General features: G+C 38.5%; 1 long non-coding RNA gene across 2 annotated transcripts; it reads left to right on the forward strand.

Moving 5' to 3' along the window:
- Window positions 1-1,671: 1,671 nt before the first annotated feature.
- Window positions 1,672-15,972, forward strand: LOC107315061. Of its 2 annotated transcripts, XR_001555778.2 has the most exons (5): window positions 1,672-1,717; window positions 4,988-5,109; window positions 6,228-6,318; window positions 13,810-14,085; window positions 15,102-15,972. It is a non-coding gene; the product is annotated as an uncharacterized LOC107315061 (long non-coding RNA). The 2 variants fall into 2 exon arrangements; XR_004307606.1 differs by lacking the exons at window positions 13,810-14,085; window positions 15,102-15,972 and adding an exon at window positions 6,421-7,381.
- Window positions 15,973-25,950: the final 9,978 nt, after the last annotated feature.

The following is a 25,950-nucleotide window of genomic DNA, read 5'->3' on the forward strand; positions in this document are numbered from 1 at the left end:
CTTGTGTGAAGTCCCTTCCAACCCAAATCATTCTGTTATTCTATGAAATTTTGTGTAGCCTGTGTGAAACATATATGACCTGTTTCCCCATGTCACCTCTTCTCCCTGCTGTGTCTGTGTAGAGGACTCCTGTTGCTTGATGCACCCATGGTAGAGCAGAACTGGGGGCCATGCCCTCAGAAATGTGTAGCCACAAACACCACCTGCCACTGCAGAGCCCCTTCAGAAAGATCCTGCTCCAGCTGAAGCCAACAGTCCTTAGTGTAGGATATTTAAAATGGAGTGAAGTTATCATTTTGGACGCAGTAGAAGTATTTGCAAAAGTGTGTGAGCTCCATTAGTCTGTAAGCTTTTGGGCCATAGCTTTTTCTTTTACATGCAATTAATAGGGAAATATAGATAGAACCCTTTGCAACTACTGCCTGGCTGTAGAAGACACTGCAATACAAACAGTAATTATAATATGTCTGCATTAAAAGCTTTGAGTGTGTGCTCCTAACATATGCTATAGGAAGTTACTGTTTTGTTTTGGTGTGTAATTGCTCACTAGATGTCCTCACAGGATCAGGACTCATAGATTATTTTTTATAATCAAGTTTGGAGAGTTGTATTTGCCCAGCGCTGAAAGATTATGAGCTATAAAGAGAAACAGTTAAGTGTGTTTGTCTCTGATTTGATGGGAGATTAAAGCAGACAGATGGAGGTGTCCAAACCTGTGTCCAAACCTAACCAAGAATTAGAAAGCCCACCTGTTTTATATCATCCTGGGGAAGATTGTGTCGAACACAAGAATTACTCAAGTTTCAAGTTAAAATTGTTAGTTCTGCAGGAAAATAATTTATGTTCTGCAGAGGTAAGTGCAGAAGATCTACTTGGCATCAACTGAGCTGTGATTTCTGCGTCTCTCTCTCTTCGTGTTCTCAGTTCCTTGCCATCAGTATGACTGAAACTACTCCCACTGTAAGGCAGACTTTTACTTGGTATTATGTAATTAGTTGTCCTTGAGAAGCCAGTAACTGTCTTTTCTAGGCTAGTTTGATATATAACAGAATTTTCAATTCTAACACCAAAACTGGCATGACATTAGTTAATGTCCTCCATAACACAAACCGTAAATGTTCAGTAAAAGTACATATAAGCAATAATGGACTGTTCCAACTGCACATTTAGAGCTGCTGCCTTTGAAAAGCTTTGACATATAGTAGCCATCCAGAGACTAACTTGCTCCTTCATACAGATCCATGCTGAGCTATTCATTTTTCCCCATACAGGACCTAGGAAAAGGGTTGCTATGGAGTTGCTAGTGTGGCACTGCTCTATACAAGATTAACACACTTTGCCCATTTTATTTTCACTTCGGAAACAGAGACATGAATTGTGCTGTGAAGAACCTTTTACTGTTTACAATTAGGTACCCATAATAGTTTGAGGAGCAGTGTTCTTATTAGTTTTAGTGGTGAAGGAGTTTAGGCAGTTATTCCATAGAAAGGTATATGGAAACTGTTAATCACAGCCTGAACCTCTGATTAACCATCTGAGGCAAGTGATGGGTCAGCTGTGGGAGCACAGGTGAAGGTAATTCAGCTGTGCTCCCGGAAGGGGGTGGAGACTGACTTAACCTCTCCTAGATCCCATTTAAGGGCTAACCACTGCTAAGGTAGCATCTCTTTCTGGAGATTGCTTCTGTGTGGAGTTTCTACAGTGAGCCTCAACATTGGTGAGTCTTTCCTATATAACCTCTGGCTATCCATTTACTTTACCTTTGTATAATTACAACTGTACACCTTTGTATAATTACAACTGTACCCCACAAAAACCTTTTAGTAGAATGTGCTTCTTGTTGTGAGACATCAAATCAATTGGGCCTTCAGCAGATGTAACTATGCCAAGGATGGCTTTTGCTGGGGGGTTTTGGGAGAGGGGGGAAGGACAGACAGGAGAAAAAGTAGGTATTTTGAAACTCAGTAATAAGGCCTAGCTAAGAATAGGGTAAAACTAGTGCTTTACTGGGAGATAAACTAAGATAGATAAACTTAGTGTGTAAAGTACTCTGAAGTGCAGACATTTGCATCAAATGCTTTTACAGTCTGTGACTTTAACCTGCAATGAGCAGCAAAGTGCTTCAATTGCTCACATGGATGTGCTGACCTCCTGCAAAACATGAGTTCCAGCATGGCCTAAAGTGAAAAATCTTTTCAGCTGCTCATTTCCTCATGCACTTTTCTTTGTCTGGAACTTTTAAAATGAAGCTTTGCCCTCAGTTCCATAACCTTTGCCTTTTTAGTGCATTCATTATCTTCACATGGTTTCACTCTTGGATTTTAAGTTGACGTGTTTACCACTTAGTGCCATCTCCATTGTCTGTTGGGTCAGATTTGTGGATGATGGCATCCACCTCAGTGAGATCTACCAAATATGTTGCTATGAGGACTCCACTGCAGGGCACGTAGTTTCAGCTACTTTGTCAGTTTTGATTTAGAATGGCATTGCTTTTTATAGTTGTCTGCAGTCTCTGGTGATGTTTTTCTATTGTATTTCTCATACAACATGAAACCACAAACTAAAAATTTTTACAATTCATACTGCCATAAATTGTTTTGTCCTGTGAAATTCAGCGAGACCCACATAAAGCAGATGGCAGTAAGAGTTTGTGTGAAATGTTATTCAGTGACTGCAAATATTTCCTCAGTATTTCTCATGGCCATGAGCTAGAACTGGGCTAAGGCTCTGCAGCAGGATCTTGAGCTTTCTGAGTAAACATTGGACAAGTTGCCTCGAGGCAACAGTGTACTCTGTTTAGGACAAGAGGCACATGGGTATTTTGTGGCTAAAGTATCCTTCCACTGTGCCTATGCTGNAATATCTTGGGCTATTTAAAGCTTGACTAGTGACACAGGAACTTGTTTGGCATGTTCCTACATACTTGTTTGTAGACGTGTTTATTTGCCATATCCTTCAAGGGTTAAATGTGTTTGCAGATATGCCTTATGCAGAAATATGTAGCAAGTTAGAGCAATTACATAGAGCTTTGTACAGAAATAGAAGTGATAAATGGAAGCACATGCTTCTTGGAAATGATACTCACCAAGAACTATCAGGAAGCAGAGTTAAACAGTACCTGGAAGGCAGGTGTGCTAAAGTAAAACTAAATTTCATCATAGATGATGCTTTAGTCTTAAAAAGGACAAGAAGTGGAAAATCTGAGGTGTAAATACTGAAACATCCTAGCAAAGCCCCAGCTCAGCCAGCATCAACTGCATGGCTCAGAAGTGGTCTGTTGATGCAGTTGAAGTCTATAGAGCAATAGCAGAAAAAGGTCAAAAGGACAAGCAGAGCTGATTTATGTAAGAAATTATATTTTAGATACCCTCATAGTAAGATTTAAGAAATAGGCACTAAATTTAAACTTGTCAGTAAGAATCTTATTCTGTCAAAGAACTTACCACAGTCAAATGAAGGAGCTGAGATCTGGCAGTGCCTGGTTGAGCTATGCTTGTCCCCTATTTACTAGCTTGAACAAGTTTATCTGCATTCACAAGACAGATGTCTTTTCTATTATTTTTGAGTTTCTCTGATTGATGCTAACCGACCTGGAGCATATAAACAAAAATTTATTGTCTAAATGAATGGAGGAGAACATTGTCGCTGAAAATAAACAATTTTAGCATTAAAGAAAACCCAACAGAACTTCAAAATAATTTTGAGTAAGCTACAAAATATAGTATTATATCAACAATGACTGCTTGAAGATGATGCTTTGAGAAGTTAACAGATAAAATTTGTACTTCCTGAAGTGCTTAAAAACTTGTAGTGGGTGTTTTGAGACTGAGCTATAGGGAGATGTCCTGCACTGATCAGAGAACAGACTCACCTGTTGTCTTTTTGACATTCATTCATAAAGTTAATCATATTTAGTGCCACTCAGTGGTACATAAATATACATTAGTACAGAGGAAATCATGTCTTCTAATTAAGTACTTTGGCAAAGACCTATGCTCTCTTCTGATAAATCTTTAAGTCTCTATTAATGTTTCACAACACTTTGAAGTATTGTTAGGCATTTGCGTAGAAGGAATGAGGGTGGCATTTTATTTCATTTCATCTGCTGGACTCCTAAACAGAGCTAGTAATAAGGGAAGCTGTTATCTGTGGAGAAGAATGCAGCCAGCATGGAATGCCCAAATTACTTTAGGAATGAGGACAACAGAATCCTGTTCTAGAGAAAAGACAAAATATTATGTACATGGTCTACCAGAACTGCAGTGTTTTCAAAGCAGAAATAGAAGCAAAAGGAGGCTGTAGGTGCATTAGCAACACTTTGAAATAAGTCATCTGATAAATAAGCATGGAAATTGTACTGATCTCAAAAAGAAATTAGAAGTGGAGAAGCAGAGAAAGGCATCAAAACAGGTGCCTCCAAATGCAGGCTGAAGAAGCAGTGTTTGGCTTGATCAGGAAGGCCAAGCATCAACTGACAGACTTATTAAGAAAGAAGACTGAAAGATTTCCAAAAGTGCTGGGATTGAAAGTGCTTATATTGCTGAGTCAGTAAATGCAGGTAAGAGAAAGAAACAGCAATTACTGGAGCAAATCTGAGAGCCTTAGCAGCATATTGCAGGAAGGCAGATGTAAAAGCATGAATTCTGCCATACTTTCTATATGACTCGGGACTCTAAGAAAGCAAGCACTGAAATCTCTTGCTGGTGCACATCTATGTTCTTCTTTCATGTCAGTGTTTTGTTTGTTTTTATATCTGTTAGTACCTTCATGTAAGTGAAAGCAGAATTTTGCTTAGCTTTGTTGTCTTCATTTTTGTGTGATGCACAAACACTGATGCTCTCAGGCACAGCAGTTCTGTTATCTGCTACAGTGACAGCATGACCCAGTGGCTGCTTTTTCAAACTTGAAACTAATCAAGCAATTTACTTTTTGCAGATAGCAGTACTTGTAGGAAATTGTTTGAAGATAACATATTTTTTTCCTATAGTATTTCTTTTCATGGAAAAGAGGAGATATTTTGATTTCACTAGTGTTTTCTGAATGAGCTGGTCAGAAGAGTTCTACTTAACTGGAATTCTGCGACTAAACCAAATGGTCGGCCATGCAAAGGTAGGTTAAGTCCAATTGTGTTCATGATTGCTGATGCTTCTATGGTGGCCTGGTTAATAGGGAGTGTCTCTGTAGTTTCTCTAAATCACAGATAGCAGTATACCTATATTATAGTGTTATCTTACATCTCTGTGGTGGTCTGTTGGTTTCTGTTCCTGATCAGTGTAGTATCAGCCATGCCCTAACTCAGGCATCCTATGAAATCTTGTGTCAAAACTCAGAAAGTATGAGTTGAGTTCTTGGTCTAATTAGTAGAAATCCTGTTATTTATTATGTGTATGATGTGATATCATCAATCCCTGGCACTGTCTCAGAATGAATTTGGTAGGCAACAGTTCCTGCAAGTAGAAGATTGATAGAGACTTCAGTGAGCAGAAGCAGTTGCAATGAATGCATCTCTGAAAAGATAATGGGGGGGCGAAAAAAAAAAAAGCATCAGATCAGGCAGGACTGTCCTTGTTTTGTGTGGACTGGTGGTTTATTCCAACCCTTCTTTCTTCTGCAGTGTCTTCCTCTTAGCTTTGGAGCATAGCTGGGCTATACCCGAATCTGCTCCTATTTAGCTCACATTGCTTTGGGTAACAAAGGGATTTTGTCAAGTGTGACTTTTATTTTCATCATATTGAGCTCCACCCCTATCTCTGTGTGCAGCCTCTGTTTAGTGCAGGGCTGCAGCTGCCTGTAATTCTGTTAGTATAGTCTCCAGCATTGTGTAAGCAGGCAAGTGGTCAGAAACAGGCTCAATAAATGTAATTATAGCAAATAACAGTGAAATAGAAGAAACTATTGCACATGATTCTGTCAGAAAGGCAGATTTTTTATTTTTTTTATCTTTTTCATACACTTTTTCTTTTCGAAATCAGACCCTGACATTAAAGAAGAAATGATACTTAGTTTTAGCATGATATTATTTTTCATCTCTCCTATTGGGAAGTACAACTCAGTTTGTGACCTTTGCTGCTGTCAGAAAGGTTGTTTGAACTTCAGGCACCAGCAGTAAGATGAAACAGGAAAACCTGTAATAGCTCTTTAAGTAAGAGCTAGCATGAGAAATTACTCTGAAATTTATTTTCAAAGCCACTGCTGTGCTTATGCTTTTCTTTTTTGATATTCAAAAGGTTCACCATCACAATGGTCCTGAAGCCCGGACAGCCCAACTTTTGCTGTGTAGTCATTGGACATGGCGGAGGCACATCATGAATAACCCAGGTGAGGCCGCATAGTTGCTTCATAGGCAAGAATGGTATGAGGATGTTTATGTGTTGCCTCAATAATATCACTTTTTGTTGTGCGTACTCTTTCAATGTGTAGGAATTGGGTGCAGTGCAAGGGCATCAGCATGAAGCCTAGGTCCCACCGAAGTCATAAACCATATTTAAATAAACTCAAGGTAATTGGTTAGCCTTGGTTTTGTGTCTACTTGTAAAACTGTACATATGCACGTGTGTTCATCTATTTTATTAATATCCAAGTAAGACTACATGGAAGTTGTTCTTCTAATAATAATCTATCCATTGGTATGTTTTTTCCATATTAAAATATTCTTAGCAGAAGTTATTGTATTGCAAACAATTTAAATGATCATTCTAATGGTCACATTAATGCTGTGTTAAAACGGAATGATCTTTCCTCAGGGCCTCAGCATGATGTCTGCCATAAGACTGTTTTGGCACATTACTTCATTTTAGGGCTTTCATCTTTTAGTCATCATTGCTATCATTATCATTGTTAATCCATCAGTTATTCAGCCACTGCAACAGATCTTTTAACATCTACTACACAATCAGCATGAAAGCTGAGACACCAAGATTCCAGTTGTTTTCAAGCAAAGGCATTTAGATTTGTAAATGTGTATCTGAGATGTCAAAATGCAATGACCATTAGACACGTAAAGGATTAATTTTGTTGGAACTGTGGAATTTAATGCACAAATATGCACAAATTAAGAGATATCAACCCACTTGAGTTGTTCAGTGTTATTCAGGATGTTTGTAGCCAAGCTAAATGTGAGTGTGAATCTCTCAACTTTCACTCCTCTAGTTTATTTACTATAATTCCCCCTTTCTGTGTAGATGTTTTCTAAATAGATTTTTCTCCCAGTTGTTTTCAGAATGACATCATTGCACCCCTTCCTGCATTTTGCTAATTAGTCAGCATTTTCTCTGTAAGTCTTTCGCTGTTCATTCATGTCATTGCAATCCTGTTATCTGAGATGCATGTTGAACCACACGATGAGAATGGACTTTGCTGTTCTGACATTGCTTTATTTTTATTTTTTTGGCTCTAAGCAGTCTATATTTAAAAATATATGGCTGTAGCTAGAGGAAAAGCAACTGTTTTGGTATAATGGTAATAATAATAATAAAGTGGAAAAATAGATCGGGCTCTCTCCAAAATAGATATTGTTCATCATTTTATTTTCACCAAAACAAATTTAATTTCTGAGACTGGAAAAGAGAAGGCTGTGGGGAGACCTTGTTGCAGCCTTCTAATATCTAAAGGAAGTTCATAATTTTTGATAAAAGTTGATGTTAACTTTTTACAAGAGTTGACAGCAACAGGACAAGGGGCTGTTTAAAACCATTAAACATTAACCCCTTAGAGCACTAATATCTTTAGAAAAATACATTAATCTTTAAATGAGTTTGCAAAATTTTCTGTTTTCAGATAACTGAAATGTCTTGATTTTCCATTCTACCTAGTTGGTCTGGAATATAAATCCTTTCTTTCTTTTTACTTATGTTGCTTACAAGAAGAGAATGAGATAGCTTGGTAACATTTACTGTTCACTGCACCTATTTCCATGTTCTCATGGGGAATAAATTAAGCAGTCTGAAGTACTTTTGGCCAGTCTTCCACATGCAGAAAAATCAGGTCAGCTTGCTCAGCTTTTATCTGGTTACTGTGACACTGGAAGAAAGGTACAAACATAGTGTACAACAAATACTGAAAATCAGATGTAGCATACCTGTACCATTTGACGTGTAATCTATTGGGAACAAGGCACACTCCAGGCACAAGTGCACTCAGAAATGGGTTGTGCTTGTCATTGGAAGCAAAGTGGTACCAAGTACATCATCAGCCTGCTATAAAGATGCCAAATGTCCATTGACATGAAGTTTCCAAACAGCAGTTGACGCCAGTGTTTGGCTGTTATATGACACAGATCAAATTCCTAAATGGTGAATAACTTTGAAGATAATTATGGAGTAAACTACTTGATACTTTTTTTTTTTTTTTTGTAATGTCTTCTCCAGCATTTCTGTTCAAATGATGAAGTGATGTCATTTTAGGAGCAATGAGACAAAAATACTGAAATCTGATATGGATATAGCAAATTATCAGCATCATTGTCTCTATGTTTGGGATGGGAGTCTTCCCACTTGTGATGATATTAGCAATTTCAAGATAATTTTTTCTTTTAAATTTTCAAGCACTGGAACAAAGCTGAAAATCAAGTACAGAATCTACAGAGTTTATAGGAAAATAATGAAAAGATATAGTTTTAGTTGGTGTAGCATATTGTTAAGTCCTAACATAGATAATTTTGCAATGGTCTAACTTTCAGGTGGGACAGAATTGCTTTCTTTGGAGTGTCTCATATGAAGCATGTTTTTCTAGGAGAAAAACAATTCTGATAACATACTGGCGGTTATAGTTGTGTGCTAAGCAGAGTCTGAGGAGCTGGGAGGGAACAGAACTATGACAATTACTTAAACTGCAAAAGGGATATCACATGACATCTTGTGGAAGGAGCTTTTATTGGGATGGGTGTTCTCTCTCTTTTGCTGCCTGGGGGTTGGCTGGGCATCAGTCAGGGAGTGATGAGGAATTGCTTGTGCATCATTTGTGATATATTCACATGCACGCATGCATATATATAATCATAACTCTTATCATATCATAGTATCATAGTCTCGTGCGGGTTGGAAGGGACCTTAGAGATCATCGAGTCCAGCCCCCGGGATTCGAGCCTCTGTGTAGCAGAGCGGCACTTCTATCACTTGTGCCACAGGGGGGATTCGAACTCCGGGCCCCAGCGTTGCAAGGTGGCGTCCTTAACCACTGCGCATCCTTTTCCTTTTTTCTATCTCAGTAAATAATTTTATCTCAATCCAGAAGTTCTACTTTTTTTTGCAAATTCTCTCCCTAATCCCATTGGAAAGATGAACAGGTGAATGAATAATTGTGTGGGGCTAAGTGACTTGCTGGATTAAAGCACATCATAGTCCCATTGGGGTGTTACTGTTATTTGTTTCAGGAAGGGTGTCCTACTTAAATACACCATTTTAATTTCTCAGCACCAGTATAATTCTTAGCACTGGACTAAGGAGTTTTAATGGAAACATCTGTGTACATCTGAGTTACAGATCTGGGTAATATTTTTGATCTTTTATATTTCCAGTTCATTGAATTACATAGTTGGGATTATAGTAAAGCTTTATTAAACTGTACATCATGGAATGGGTTCTTTTATCTGTATTTCTGGAGACACTTTTTTTTCCTTGAAGAATTTTCAAGTAGATGGTCTCTTTTTCTATGTCACAGTAAAAAATATATGTAATTTCTTTGCATTACATTTTTGCTGCTGACTTGGAAAAATGAATCACTGAATTATTTCAGGAATGCTTATCAAAATTTAGGATGGATTTGGATACCTGGTGAGGACAGATAGGATTTAGCTTCTATGCAACTGCAAGTGTATAAGGGAAGTATCACATGGAAAGAGCAACCTCTTGGACTAACTGAATTCCTTCTGAAATCACAGGAAACCTATTTGCTGACTTAAAAATTGAACTGATTCATATTTGATGGGTTGATGTTTCCTGCCAGTAGGGTTTCCTGATTGGCTTATTTGGCATTTGTTTGGAGGTCAAACATGAGAATATTGCCTTCAAAACAACAAAAAGAAAGCATGTGAGGGCAAGAAAAAACAAGTCTGTTATTTGGGAAGATCTGGCATGAGCAAATTTTTTGATAATTTCTGATATTTACTGTTCTTTTGTGATTTGTGAATCATCTATTTAAATTTTATTTGTAAATACAAGGTAGATAATTTTTAATGAGCGGCTTTTGATTGATCCCTCTAAATGTCCCAGACAGGCCCCAAAGACATTAGAGTCCGTGGCTGGCAAAATAATAGACAGTGATTACTTAAAATTCTATTTAGAAATTAGCTTTGTGTGGTACTCTGTCTAGCTCTACTTACTGACTGTCCAGAGAATGTATTTTACATCTTTACTTGAATGAATCACAGCATGTTATTAAAAATTGGCTCTAACCATCTCTCATGCTCTAATCACTTTGTGTTATGCAGCAGTAATGATGCTTCTGATAGGTTTATGTAGTTAACATGTTGCTCTTAAACTGTATCCAGTCCTATTTTATTTTAATGTATTTTCTATAAAAATTATAAAATGAAGTGCATGACATCTTTGTGTTTTGCCTGCAGCAAAAAAATAGGGGAGAGGAGACCAGTATCCTGACATGACAAGAGCTAATGGTGAAGACACTGTTCAATCTATTTCAGTATCATTACTTCTTATAGTATTGTTGTGGGCCATTCAGTACCTTTTAGAAGTACTGAGATGAAAGATAGGGAAATTACTCAATATAGTTAAAGCTTGTGAAACATATAAAAGAAAATTCCAGGTACGTCAATGAGTCAGTTGAGGAAAGATGTGGAAAATGAATGTATGTACATATACATACAGCATATCATAGGATGGCTTGGGTTGAAAAGGACCATAATGACCATCCAGTTTCAACCCCTGTGCTATGTGCAGGGTCACCAACCACCAGACCAGGCTGCCCAGAACCACATCCAGCCTGGCTTTGAATGCTTCCAGGGACGTGGCCTCCACAGCCCCCTTGGGCAACCTGTTCCAGTTTGTATACATAAAAAGGATGCATAAATGTATATGCAATAACATATTCATATTTATAAAGTATTTTCAGTAAGGGATAAAGAGGATCAGATCACATACTCTCCATTTTTACGAAAAATGTATCAGGTTAAATGTTTCTCAAGATGTTTCTCAGGTTCTTCATATTTTCCTAAGAGAGGAAGCTGTGTAGATCAATACATTACGATTAGATAGTGATGTATATATCTTTTCATCTGTGGGATTAGCAAATAAAAGTTGTGAGCATGAAGAAGGTGTTCCTCTCAGGAAAACTTTAATCTTGAGCCTTAGTTGCAGTGAAGTTTGTGAGATTTCTCTGATAATGCTAATGCAGCTTCTGAATATATTATATACTGGGAAAGTCAGTATTATACTGTGGAGAGGAGGCTTTCTAATTTAAACGTATCAGAAATACTAATGAATGTTCATTAAATCTATGACTAATGGAAAGATAGTTATTCAGTAACTTTCTCTGAATCCTTAATGCACACTGTAGGAAAAAAAATTAAATCTAACATTTGTTGCAGTGTTCTGTTCAAAATAAATAAAATTAACCCAGTGAAACATTGTCAAAAGATGGAGAGCACATCAAACTGGGCATATTTATGTGGACACAGGGATCAATTAACTGAAAACAGGAGGATGTTATGTGTAGCCCAAACTGTAGCAATGTACAACCTCTCTGTTTAGTACTACAAATGTTGATGTTTGGAAAGTACATAATTTTTCTCTGGAGAATTCCACTGATATGGCACCCACAGCTTGAAGACAGCCCTTCTGCCATAGCTTCTGGACTCCAGAAGGATATGTCTTTCACATCTCATTGAAAATGAATTCAAAAACTTAGCCTTTCGTTTCATCCTGATTTTGGTGGCATAGGCATTCTTTAGAGTGTTGCTCCAAGATCCAGCTCTAGGTTAGCTGGAATCTACAGGTAACTGAACTACAGAATACAAAAAGCAGTAGGAATTGTTTCCACTGCCTCATGTGGGTGTTTACTGGACTCAGAATGAATTCAAAATTTGTTCTGTAAGTCAATGCCTATTGATGTAATCAAGTGTTAGAACTTTTTTTTTTCACAGAGTTAGGTTTAAAAGGGGATGTATTACTTAAGAGAGAGAAATACATAAGAGATCAGTTATTTTTGCCACTAGAAAACTCATCTATTTATGTACTAGCATATTGCCATATTTTCTACAATAAAGAACAGAATACTCAGTGTTCTGCACATTGCTATGATTATTATACTAATGCTGACTAGCTCATTATCCTATAATCTTCTTTAAATAATTTGATTTTACAGTTGGCTGGTTTCCATGAGAAAATTAAGTAAGTGTGCTAAGAATGGAGATGGGGAGTAAACTCTTATCTACATGTGAAACAAAAATAACTGATGTTCTGAGGTCAATTGCTATAGCACTCCTTTGTAATGATGTCCTCTGAGTTTGTTGAATTTGAGAATGATTTGCACAAAGACAGGTTAGAAGACCTTGAAAATACAGGTGAAATTGCACCACAGGCTGCTTAACAGACATTCATGCAGACTGGTTATGTGGAAGGTCACTTGGTTAAATATGCACAGATTGTGGAAAGGCACAAAAAAGAAGTAAAGAGAGGTAAAGAAAAAGGAGACCAAGAGAATATGGCTTCTTGATTTTCATTGAAAGCCAAGTTCTAGCAAAGGGTTTTCTCTACTCTCCACTCATGCATTGTTATGAAAGATATGTTGATATTTTTGGCAGGATGCTAGAAGCTTTTTTCTTTTCATTTTTCAGTAACTGGCTTGCTTTTAAAATGAGGTTCAAGGCCCTTAGAATAGCCTGACATAAAAAAGCAGTCACATCTCTCAGTGTGCTGCATTGGAGGAAGTATAGCATGCCATGCTGTCTCACTACAACCATCATTTAATCAAAAGTGCAATAATCCATCACCTCTGTATAGGTAAGGATCATTGCCCAGTCAGAGCATAACCAGTGAGATGGATATTTTTTATATCCTCCTATTTGATTTATGGAATGAAGGTGAAACAGTGAAAAGCTGATGAATAACATTTCAGACCACAGTACAGAAATGGGAAAGAAATTTTAAAAATCAAATTGCATTTTGGTGCTAGGGAGGTTCATCTGATAAAGGAATTGAGATGTCATATCAAGAGAAACATATGAAGGTGCTAAGTTACCAGTTAGGAGCTAATTAAATCCAAAACCATTGCCAAATGATGGCTGTGTACTAGACATGGAGGTGAGCTGGTTGTGTCTATTCCATTCATAAACAGTCATAGAATCATCAAAGTTAGAAAATACCTCAAGATCATGTAGTCCAACCACCAGCCCATCCCCAGCATGCCTACTAACCATATCCCGAAATACCAGATCTACAGGTTTCTTCAGTTTCTCTAGGGAATGTTGGTTGTGGATGCCACATCCCTAGTGGTATTCAAGGCCAGGGTGGATGGGGCCCTGGGCAGGCTCGTCTAGTATCAGATATGAAGATTAGCAGCTCTGCACGGGGCCAACAAGGTATGGGTGTTGAAGCTTGATGATCCTTGAAGTCCCTTCCAACAGAAGCCATTCTATGATTCTATGACTGTGACTCCACTGCCTCCCAGGGCAACCTGTTTCAATGCATCACCACATTTATTAGAAATGTTTCCTAATATCCAACCTGAACCTCCTCTGGTGCAACTTGATGCCATTCCCTCTTCTCCTATCACTGGTCAGCATCCCCCTCACAGAATCACAGCCTTAACCAATTCTTTTCTGAAAAGTTTTTGTTGGTTTACTTTTCCTTTCAGAGGAAGAACATGCAAGAGAGAAGGATAATGTCACTCCTTTGAGACCACAGCCTTAAGCAGGATCTCTTACTGGGAGTTTTGTGCCTGCCAGGCAGCACCAGGGTCTTACAGCACAGTTCTTTCTCCTGCTGTCAGGCAGAAGGTTTACATTTGTAGTGCGGACACATTCAGACTGAAGCAGATGAAGCAGCCCTAAGACTGACACATCCAGGTCACTGCTCCTGCTATCTGCCAGTGCTTTTCTAGCCCCAGAAGAGAACAACCTGCCCAGGAAATGTAAGCATTGGTGTCTTCTGCATGTTATTCTTTATTTGAGGGAGCAAAGATATTTCCTCCATATTCTTAATCTGTGTGTTCAGGACCAAAATCAATTTCAAAGTGGTGCATTCCTTAAATATTCTTTGAATAGGAAAAGGCTACATCCAAGGCAAAGAAGGGGGGAGATTGATCCTTAAGTATGGAAATGCAGCAGCTTATGTTTCTCTCTGACATATATAGTGTGCGATATTAAGTACAGACTCCTACTTAGACAATAGGTTTTGAAGACTTCAGCGTCCTGAAAACATTTTTTTTTCCTTCTCCTATAAAAGAAACAAATAATTATGTTGCTTAAATATAATTTCTAGAAAAAAATGACAATTCTAAAGCTGTGTTTGTGCAGCTTTTTTATATGTTTTATATGTTTGTGCAGGTAGTTTTATATGTATCAGCTATTTTCCTGAACAGAGGCCTGTTTGAAACAATGGGTGCATAATTTAAAATGTGTGGTAGGTGTATGCCTGAGCTTTTGTTATTGTCAACAGTGCTGGTGATGTCAAGTTTTACTATGTTGGTGAGCAATAGAAGGTACTGTGAACAGTCTGGGGAGTAGTTTTTCTGTAAAACTCTCTTCTACATCATGTTATTGGGTTTGTCTTTCTACCATTTTAGGAAATCAAGTGATACAATGACTTTCATACTATTGCCATTATCGTAGTTATAATGTTATGTTATAAAGTTATTTCTCTCATTGATGAAGCATGATATTTAGAAATCCTATTTTTTTTTTAACTCTGAGAATAGGAAAACATGCTTCATTGAAAGAAATTAAGTTTAGACTGAACATATCATGATTGAGTTAAAATTTAAAGCAATTGAGAAGCTTTGGAAAATGACAGCTGAAACATACAGTTTCCTGCAGAGAAGGGTTTATGAAATGCTGCAGGGGGCAGAGAAGGATGCATTACAATATGGCATTTCCAACAGAGAAGGGTTTTACAGAAATCTAACTGAAAATTGCCTCTCTTCTATAGGTATCTTAAAAGAAGCATGCTTCATTTACATGCAGAAGTATCTGGCCTCAGCTATTCCTCAGAGAAACCACACAGAAAACCTAAGAGTGCCTGTATATGTGACTGGCTACTTCTAGAGCTGCTAAATTAAGCTGAGACTTTCAAGTGGAAGTGCTTTGTATTTCAGCTGGTATTTTCTGCCTTTGCTAGTATCTGATTCCTCTGTGACTGCTGAACCATACAGTAAGATTTTGTGACCACAGCATTAACTTTTTCTAAAGCAGCAGAGGAAGCAGTACTCTTTCTCTCGAGGAAGCGGAATTGCAGAAGCATTGAAACACCAAGTCTTTCAGGCCAACAGTGTCTTCTTCATTTACATCTATATTATATTAAAAGAGCATTTGAGGAAAAAAACAAAAGCCTGTAGGTAGGATGATTAATGACCTATTTCAAATGTATATAACAGATCAGTACTGTGATTTCCAGAAATACTGCTGCTGTATTAAGGACTTTCCATTATTCCTGGTACTGCACCCATGCTGAGAGAGTCCTCGCTGTGGTTTCAGCCCAGTTTTATGCCTTAAACTTTGTCTCTGCATTGGTGTGCAGCAATTGTATGTGTAGAAGAGACTGTGCAGCACATATCCAGATGAAATATCTCATGTCTTGGGTCTACTTAGTTCTTTGTTTCTACGCTCTGGTGTCAAATGAGCATAAGTGGCTCATGGTCTGGTTGTTACATGTTGGCACACATCAATTATTGGTTAATGTGTGCTGAGGATTATTGTGACTATGAACTGCTTCACTGCACACTATGCATTGGATTTGTACAATATAAAGCAAAATCTTCAAAATGGAATGAAAGAAAAGGGGCAATGAGAGTTGATTTCCATGCCAGCGGTGCCCGTGTTATTTGTGAATGAGAACCTATTATATGACTTTCAGAATTTGCAAAGACAAGACTATGAAAGCAACAGTAAGAGTACAGTAGGCTGAGAACGGAAAAATATTGACACAGCTTCTGGAAATGCTGCCTCAGTGGCTTAGGGAAAAGGTTAAGGAGTTGTACATAGCTCTTAGCATTACTAAGGCTAAGGCACCTGAGTCACACTGGGACAAGACAGATCTGGCTTTTATTGCATCTGCATCCTTGAAAGAAAATGGATGCACTTGGGAGGCAGGTACAGGGAGTCTGAAGACATTTGTCAATGCTCAGGCTCAGCAGAGCATTTAAGTGCAGAGGTGTTCCTGTGAATATACTTGGTTGGATTTCATGCTCTGTGGGGACGCTCTGTGTACGCGAGAAGAGGGAGAGCAATCAATATGCTTTTTGGTTTCTATCATAAATCTGTCAGTGATGTTTTTCTCTCATCAGCAAGCAGCAATGCTTGCAAGGGACTCCTCTCTACTGGATGCATACCAACATGAAGGAGTTGTGAACTGGCACATATAACTGTGGTAGGAAGAGATAAACTTTCATGATGTTTCCTTTACAGGTAGGTTAGCCATAAGCAGCTAGGATGCTACAAGCACAAACATTTTCCTGGAGACTGCAGGGACATCACAGAGAAACAGTACAAAGCTACAGATGGAATGAGTTCACTAACTCTGTGCTTCATGGATGTCTGATATTCTTGTCGCTGCACCAGTACTCAGGCATTGGGTAGCACAGAAGTGCCAGTACCTCTAAGACCAACTTATTCTGGTTGTTGTGTAGGATTGGTTTAGAAATGCCAGGACAGATGAAGGAAGGACATGAGATGCCAAGGCCTGGTGTAAGATTAAAAAAGATGTTAGCATGCTATCAGCTGGTACTTCCAGTTTTAGAGCAACTGGCTCTGATTCAGCAAAGTGATGGATAGACCCATGTCTGAGCCTCCTTTGCCATGCAGAAACCTTCAGGGAGTTCACAGTGACTCACCCCCATTATAAATCATCATGGGTGGTGTTTTGCTTTGGGTAACTTGTCTCATACTACTGACCTTGAGGCACTATGCTGACCTTCAAGAGCGTGTTGAGAACTGTCACAACTCTTCTGTGAAATTAAAAAAAAAAATGCTACATTTTTTGTGTTTAGACTCTTGGTATGGTGAGTAGGACTAGGGAAGTCATCCTGCCCCTGTACTCAGTATTGGTGAGGCCTCACCTCGAGTACTGTGTTCAGTTTTGGGCACCTCAGCACAGGAAAGACATGAAGGCACTGGAGCAGGTTCAAAGAAGGGCAGCGAGGCTCGTGAAGGGTTTGGAGAATCAGCCCTATGAAGAGAGGCTAAGGAAGCTGGGGCTGTTTAGTCTGGGGAAAAGGAGGCTGAGGGGAGACCTTATTGCCCTGTTCCAGTATTTGAAAGGTGCTTACAGTGAGAGTGGGGCAAGTCTCTTCTCACTGGTGACAAGTGACAGGATGAGGGGAAATGGCCTCAAGTTGAGCCAAGGTAAGTTTAGGTTGGATGTTAGGAAACACTTCTTTTCAGAAAGGGTAGTTAAGTACTGGAATAGGCTCTCCAGGGAGGTGGTTGAATCGCCATCCCTGGATGTGTTTAAGAGCTGTTTGGATGTGGTGCTCAGGGATATGATTTAGCAGAGGGTTGCTAGAGTTAGGGTGCTATGGTTAGGCTGTGGTTGGACTTGATGATCTTTGAAGTGTTTTCCAACCTGGGTAATTCTATGATTCTTAATTTTTTTATAAAGTGAGATTAGACAAATTTCCATTTTTTTTGTGAGTGCTGACAGAAATGCAGTTTTGTTATTTCCACAGCATCTCCACCAACAGTGAATGAGTTTTCTAACAGCAAAACAATATTTATTTCACAGTTCAGCTATAGATGCTTAGTAATAACCTACACTGTGTCTGTTCTGCCTTTCCCCACCATAAATGCTGCTGGATAGCTGTTCTATGACACAGCTAGTACTGACCATTCTGTGTGTGGAGGAGGGCAGCAGCTCTCTGCGGGGTTGTGGCACCACACCAGCTGTCCTGCTCTGCATGTAACCTCATTTGCACACAAAGCTTCCAGCCTGCACAATATAGAAGATGGGGAAGGTGATGGATCTAAATGTACAAGTACCTCTCCCCTGTAGACTTGGTAGGCCTCTGAGAATGAGCAACTCTGAAAACTGTGATTTTGGCTAAGTATTTTTATTCTTTGTGTTATATTCCCTGCAATAATATTGCTTTGATTTACAGTGGGGAATGGAAAGTATTTATTTATGGTTTTTAATGCATATTTCAGTAGGTACTGCCCAAGATTTCAGGGGCTCCTGTGTGGATAAATGGCTCTGGAAAGCCATTCTGTTGCTATGCAAAATCACTCTGAACATCAGGATACACCTGCTCACATCCACACATGCATAGACATAGATAGGAAGATCTAGATCCACAAAGATCTAGAAACCTCACAAGTGTAGAGAAAAAACACAGGGCTGAAATTTCTCCTGAGTGGGTCCTCCTGGGTGCAGAGTGCTGGAGGACCTGTGGACTCAGATGTTTGTTATAGATGGGTGAAGTTGGAGGTGTGCTCTCTGGGCTACCTCACTACAAAGACTGGTACACTGCTCTGTTGGACTGCCCAGCAGTTCCTAGAGGCTGCAGAACTTCTCACCACTCATTTCCCACTCTTGAAATAGTGAAAATGCTAGCATATTTGGCTTTTTTCAAAGACAACTGTATGACAGCTAAAGAGAAACTGCCCAGATTTAAATTTGCATTTATTGGATCAGTCTAAGAACTGATAAGATTATATTTCTACTTTCATTTAGAAGTATGAGGCGACTAGCCAAAGTGTCTTAGGGAAGCACACTGGGCTATTTAATTTCATAAATATGTATTTTCTAGTGTAAAAATTAAATAACCTTCTTGCTTTTTGCAGGAGTAGCAATTACTTATGTTAAAGCATTTTATTTCTTTTATTTTAGTGCATAAGAGACTCATTCCATAAGCTCAGTGCTCCCAGTCACAAACTGAACACAGGGCAAAAATGTTGCAAAAACATTCTAAGAATATAAAGAAGATAAGTTCATAATCCTGACATAAAATAATCAAAGCATTAGTCCCATTAGCAAATGTTACTGAAATGAAGCTGGTTTTCACTTAGGTAGACCCACCTTAACAGATGACTTATGGGCTATGTGGTATACTAACATCCATCTGTTTAAGGAAATGTTAATTGGCATAAACAAAAAACACAGTCCAGCAAATTATGTAAAGGGACTAATAATTAACCAGAGCATGTTTTAGAGTGAAAAGCAATTGGAAATTATTCTAAGAACTACTCTTCCAGGTACAAGAGCGAAGTTTTATTAAAGTTCGGAGAAAGAGATCAATCAATGAATTACATCTCAGTAGCTCTGCAGCTGAGAGGAAAGCAAAAGGTTCTCATGTTTGTTCAAAGCATGCAGCACCATTTTAGGCTTTTTAATGCAGGATGTCTTATTTTCAACTTGACCTTAAGTTACATTGATAGATTACCCAGGAGCTGCACAGAGAATAATACTAAAATACATACTTGGTCAGGGGCTGCAAGAAGGTATAATGTTTAGAAAGTTTTTATAAAAAAATAAACAAAAAACCAACAACTAACAAACTATGGAACAGGAAAAAACAACAAAAAAAAAAAAAAACAGCAAAACCCTTCCAAGTCCTTCATACTTAACTAGTTTTCTTTAAAAGCTGGATTTAAAAGTCAGCCATTCAAGGAAACAGCTAGCATACCATCATATTAGTGACATAAAGAGGCTAGTCAGTTTTTAACAGGGAATATTTCTTGCATAGGGTGCAGAGGAATAGAAAGGTGTCAAAAAGTCTTAAAGGCATGCCATTCTGTCTTTGCTTCTGTGTTTCTTCTTGTGGAAAATTAATTCCACAGGAGGCACTAAGACATGGATAAGGAGAAGATTCAAATCAGACATCTTTTCTGCAAATTTATAATGTTTCATCTGCCTGATCACCTGCAGGGAAAACTTTATACTACTTTTTGACATATCATTAGCATAGACCACAGGTTCCCAGCTACTAACTGTGTCTATTTTATCTCTGCTGTCAAACTTGTTCACAGTGTGAGCAATCTCTTTTGCATCTTTGAGGATACCTGGGAAGCTTTTTATTGTCCCTGCAGAGCTCACTATTGGCTCTTGTTCTGTTCACAGCTTATATGCTAGCAACAGTGCACAAACAAGTCAGAATAAAGATATCTAAGAGTTGTAAACACAAGCAAACTCAAAACTTCTCTAGGTTTGATGAATAAAATCTGCAAATGATAAGAAAGGTAGAAAAAGGAACACTGAAGGAACTCTTTCCTTTTCATTAATTTTCCTCTTCCTTTCAAGCAAATTTTATTGACTTCTCAGAAGCTACATTTCTTAGTAGTAGGTGTATATCCCACATATCTCCACACTGAGAAACATGTGAGGTAGAGCAGATACTTTTGCTGTATACAAGCAAAATTTTTTCCCAGAAAGTTTCAACTACAAATGCTGTTTCTTAGCTAAGAACTTCAGAAAAGTGCCTCAGAATTCACTTAACTCTTTGATTTCTTTTCAGATTTATTAGGCAGAGAAGTGAATTTGTTTCCAAACAAACAAGCCATAGTACAGAGCTGCATGGGTTGCAAAAGGGTTTTCAGTGTATTTGTTTGCTGTTTGGAACAGCCGAGATTGAGCAGCTGCTTTCCTTTGTCCTGGTGAATTTCTGTAACTGCAGCATAGGTCCATAATAGAATACTTGTGAGACAAATGGATACAGAGATTTCTCAAAATGTGCTCTCAAATAAGGTCTGATTGACTGCATGACACCAGCTATATGCCTTGAGCCAAACAAATCTCTTCTTCTGTTTCTAGGTGTTAAAACCATAAAGAATTTCCTGGAAATAAATTCAATATAGATGACAGTTCTTTTTTGGGTAGAGGGGACTGCTTTTGTCTTTCTACTCTTTCAGTTCTGTAAGAACTTGAAAGGTGAAGTAACAGTGAGAGGATCTTACCTGTTGCATACTTCAGGACTCTCATTCCATGAACTTTAAAACCCTGGAGACTGGTTTTACTGCAGATATGATAGAGCAGCCTGCCCTTCATCACGCATAATATATTTTGCTTGTTTTGCAAAGATATCTTCCCATAGCAAACTGTCCATTCTACTGTTCCTTATGAAAAGGCTGCAAAGTTCTTGTTTGAAGGTGTAAGTCTCCTGCAGTGTTAGCTAGTAGCTCATGCAGCTCTTTATTCTGTCTTTTGACAGAGACAGAATATCCATGGCAAGGGCTTGCCCTTCTCAGGGGGAGTGCTCCTTTTGCAGGGTTTGTCTGCCTAGAAAATTGCAGACTGCACCAAGAGGGACCACTGGCCATGCTGTTCACAGCAGTATCTGAATCTCTCTTTGTTTGTCTTCTTTGGCAGATCTCTACTGTATGTACAAATGTTGCCCATACAAAACTGGTTGTCATGAAAGTGTAGACATTCCCCAAGGTGTTTTTAAAAGTTAATTGCTTTATTCTGTGTTCCATTTTCTGCTACAAGATGCATAAGTAAAATAAGTTTCACCATAATGTGATAGCTGTAGGACTCAGAAGGTTTCTTCCATTAATTGTTTAATTTTTCAGCTACTGTAGCTAAGATATAAAGTCACTTCCAAAACTGATCAAATTAGTATATTCATATATATATATATTTACAATATCTAGAGCTGATGATATTATTGCTCTCACAGTTCTTACCTGCTCTAGAACAAGTGAGCATCAATCTCTATTTTCAGCTTGTGTTTATTCACAATTTTAACTTATGTTTAATGAGAGCTTGAGATGATGCTTTTTGGATTCAAAACCAAATCTTTCCTTTTTCCTATCTCTTGAATAGTCTGTAAATTCTTGTGACCATCCTATGAATCCACTTCAAGAATAATTCATTTTGAAGACTAGAGGAAATACTTCACTTGATTCACTTCATAACTGTATTTCCCTATTTTTCCACAACAACATCGTATTGGTGGCTTATGGACATCCTATAACCAAGAAAAACACACTGTTTTTCTCTCTGTCATTCCAGATCAGTAAGCCTCTGGGTTAATTGCAGAATTTCTTGCTGTTAAGTCCAGAACACCTGCTGTAAAACAAGAGGGTAATGTCCAGTTCTGTATGGTCCCATTAAAAAGTGCTTCTGGCGACCAGAAATAGCTCTCTCCAGGAAACAGAAAAGAGGAGCATGCAATATAAAAGTAGTTTCTCATGTTCCACGTTAATCTGGGTGTATCTATTCGCAACAGCAACATGAGGATTATTACTGCATGTCAGAGGAGTTATTTGTAACCAGGGACAATAGAGCAAGCAATTGGCATACAGATGAATGTTATGCATAGTCAGTTAGACAGCTTGAAGGCATACATTTATGGCCTGCTAGTATACATAGCAACAAATTTGTTCTGTAATTGTCGTGGAGTTTTTTCGGTGCCACTTTCATACTTCACCCAGAAGGGTTTTAGGCATCCTTTGTAGGCTTAAAAGCACCTAGATTCTGAATTGCTTATATTGCTTTACATGTTTACTCCAGATTCTTTAACTTCCCTCTGTTATTTGTGATTTCCACAGTGCTAAAGGGGATCATTGATATAATCAGCAATTAATACTTATGGTATTAATTGGCTTGAAATCTATCCTTGCAATTTTAATGGTTCTTGCAATTTTATAATTAGGAGGGTCATACATAATGATTTGTACTTTACTGTGTGAAAACTAAAGCGAAATTGATTGCTGAAATGTGTTTCAGAGTCATATCTATGCCGGCATTATGATTTGGGGACAAAGAAGAAGGTTCTACGAGGTTCTTCATCATTTTCTATTGCAAAAGAGTAGATAGTCACTTGTCATCCTAGTCACTGCATCAATGAAAGATTCTCCTTCAAGTTCTCCACTTTCATTTCCAGGGTCCCAGGAGCCCAGCTGGGACAGAAGTGTTTGGTTAGAAGGTTTGGTCAGCCTGAGATGCCTGTGGGACTGGGCTGGTAGGTATATGCATTTCAGAACTTGTATCTTTTTACCAACAGAAACTGGCAATATTAAAGAATGACAGTGCATCTTGGTTGTATCTGTCCTGGAATATTATTCCTTGGAACTACTGTTACTGTTACTTGCTTGCATTTGAAAAGGTGTCAGTAGTTCCAGAGAAGAAGTTAATTCGTCCTCTTCCTTCCATCTACTCACTCAGATTTCCAGAGTACCCTGAGGAAAACCTGTACTGGTCTTTCAGGACTACAGAAAATGTGACTCTGACTGTTCCCTGGTCTGAGATGGCTTAGAGTGCCTTACCTCCTACCACCCAGCTTTGCTAGAAGATTTGAAGCACCTCGCAAGCATGACACCTTCCAAGAGGTACAAGGGACCACATGACTGGTGGGTTTTGTCTCAAGTAAAGTGTATGAGAGAGCTCAGTTTTCATCTCTGAAAAATATTTTTGTTGATGAAAAGGTATTTGCCATTACTGTTCACTTGAAAATGTAACATAAAACTACTGGCCTTCTGCTTGTCTAGTTAGTTACACTGGTACAGAAGTAAGTCTAATTCCAAAACATACACGTAACGGTTAAATATATGCCATTTATGCAGGATTATCTATCTTTTTAAAAGCTCAGCTCTGATGACTGATTAGTTCATAACTGATGTGAAACAGAATCAAAAAGCTACTGTGGGGGCTTATGGGACTTGAAGGTCTTAATTAGATGTCTTTCTAGCCTCCTCTTCAGAGCCTCAGTGAAGCAGTGCTTAGAGTTGAGGGTTTGTATTCATATGTAAAAACAGTGAGTGTACATTTATATGCATATGTACATACATAGTTATCTCCAAAAGTAATGCCTCCTCTTTATTTTCATGGAAACCTCAGGAGATACAAAAAGCATTATAGCACTTTTTAATAGAGAACATACTCAGCTACATAACACCATTTTCTAACACAGTTGCTACCTTTAAGAGTGCATTTTTGCTAGCCATGATCAAGAGCATGCATGCTGTGCTCACAAATGTCTGCAAAAGTGGAGATTATCTGCTGTTGCCACGGCTGAAACACACCACCTGCAGCCTTGCTGTACTCACACCCTCTGTTTGGTCTACAGAAATGTTCAGGAAGTGTTGATGAATGTCATTGGGTGCCATTTTTTCTTCAATGCTACTTCCATGTTAGACACCATTTTGACAGACTGCCCCTCTACTGCCATCTATCACACAACATGTAGCACAGTATTGGTGGGAAGGTTCAACCTCTAAAGCCATACCTCCAACATTTGCCTGTGACATTGTGGGCCATCATAATAAAATAGGAGATATTACTTTTGGAGCAGCCCTCATATATATATAGGGTACCACCTATATTTTCTGAAGATACTGTACTGTTAGGTGGGGTGCTAATCACGTACTATATTTTCAGCAGTGCATGATCTTTCCCTGAATCTGAAGTTGCTTCTGTGCTCTGGCAGCATTGGAGTTGTACTCCATAAGCCAGAGCTTTCTGCATTCCTAGATCCCAGCAGAAGCTATGAATGCACAAACAGATTGTTTTGTTGTTGTTTTTTAGTGACTAATGAGTACATCTTAAATTTTCTTGTTAATTCTTTCCCACTTTCCTCTTTATATTCAGAGAAACCAGGTAGAAATGGGCCTCTTTGGGTTTCCATTTTAAATTTCAGAGTAGACTCCTACGCTTTCCTTCCTTTCAACTTTTTCCGGTGACAATGCTCTGTCAGTTATGAACTTGTCTTTTCTCATTCATGTAAATCATTAAGGCAATGCCCTTTCCTGCTACAGGTACAGTGGCCATTTACCTGAGTTTCCATCCCAATTACATGCTTCACTGGGTCCTTCTTGGTTTAAATATTCTCTCATTTTTCCTTTGTTCTAAAGCTATCAGTGTTGTTCCTCAGCAAAGCTGACTTGAAATCATAGTAGCAGTTCCCACGTGATGTTGTGCTTTTTGAAATGCTGAGGACTGACTGCTTTTGTAATGGGCAATGGAAAACGATGGAAGGTTTTCTTGTGATTCTCTAAGTCTGAAAGGGGTTCTGTGTGAATGCTCTCTGATTTTTATCTAACTGTAAGTGCAGTTACTCAGCAACACATCTGGAGATTTACTCTTCTCTTTTTTTTTCAGTTTATTTCTCACAATCACAGCTGAAGGGTTTCTTTACTAGATATTGTGCAAATAAAGTCTATGACCACAGACATCCACATCCTGTAGTTGAACAAGATGACAAGCAAGGGTTGAAAAATATCAACTGTGAAATTGAATTGCTTATTCATAAATTGGTGAACCTCATTGACAAGTGATCAAGAGGCATGGGAAATGTCTGGACAGTCCACACTTCAATGGAAATTTTTTCATGTAGAATGAACAGCCAATCAGCTCATGGCGGAGTAGTTGTTGGCTCTTAAGAAACTTCTCTTTCTGGTGTGGCAGAGTGCAATGCATGCCTTCTGTCAGCATTAAGGGCTGGGTTTGAAAGACAGGTTTCAACTGAAAAACTGTAACAAAAATAAAGGTGAGCATCCTAAGAACAATCCTTTATTCTAGAAGCCCTTTAAAGCCCAGCTGAGGTAAAGCCTCATGTTTTCTGGGAATATTATTTAGATGTGCTCTTCTTTGTAATTTCTGAAGTTTGTGCCCATTGCTGAACTACTTTTGAAATGTGGTTGTATGAGTGGGGTGGGACACCTCCAGCTATCGGTGGACTTCAGGGTTGTTAATCTGCCCTCTGTAATGAATCACTCAGGCCCTTTCTTAGGAGGACGAGCCCTTGCTGTGTGATTGGTGGCACGTATAGAATGGTTCTATTGAAAACAGTCCTTTAGGGCATATCACTATATATATATTTTTAAACAAATTTGCATGTCAGTTGTTGTCT

The sequence above is a fragment of the Coturnix japonica genome, chromosome 5, assembly GCF_001577835.2.
Source record: "Coturnix japonica isolate 7356 chromosome 5, Coturnix japonica 2.1, whole genome shotgun sequence".
Taxonomy (NCBI): domain Eukaryota; kingdom Metazoa; phylum Chordata; class Aves; order Galliformes; family Phasianidae; genus Coturnix; species Coturnix japonica.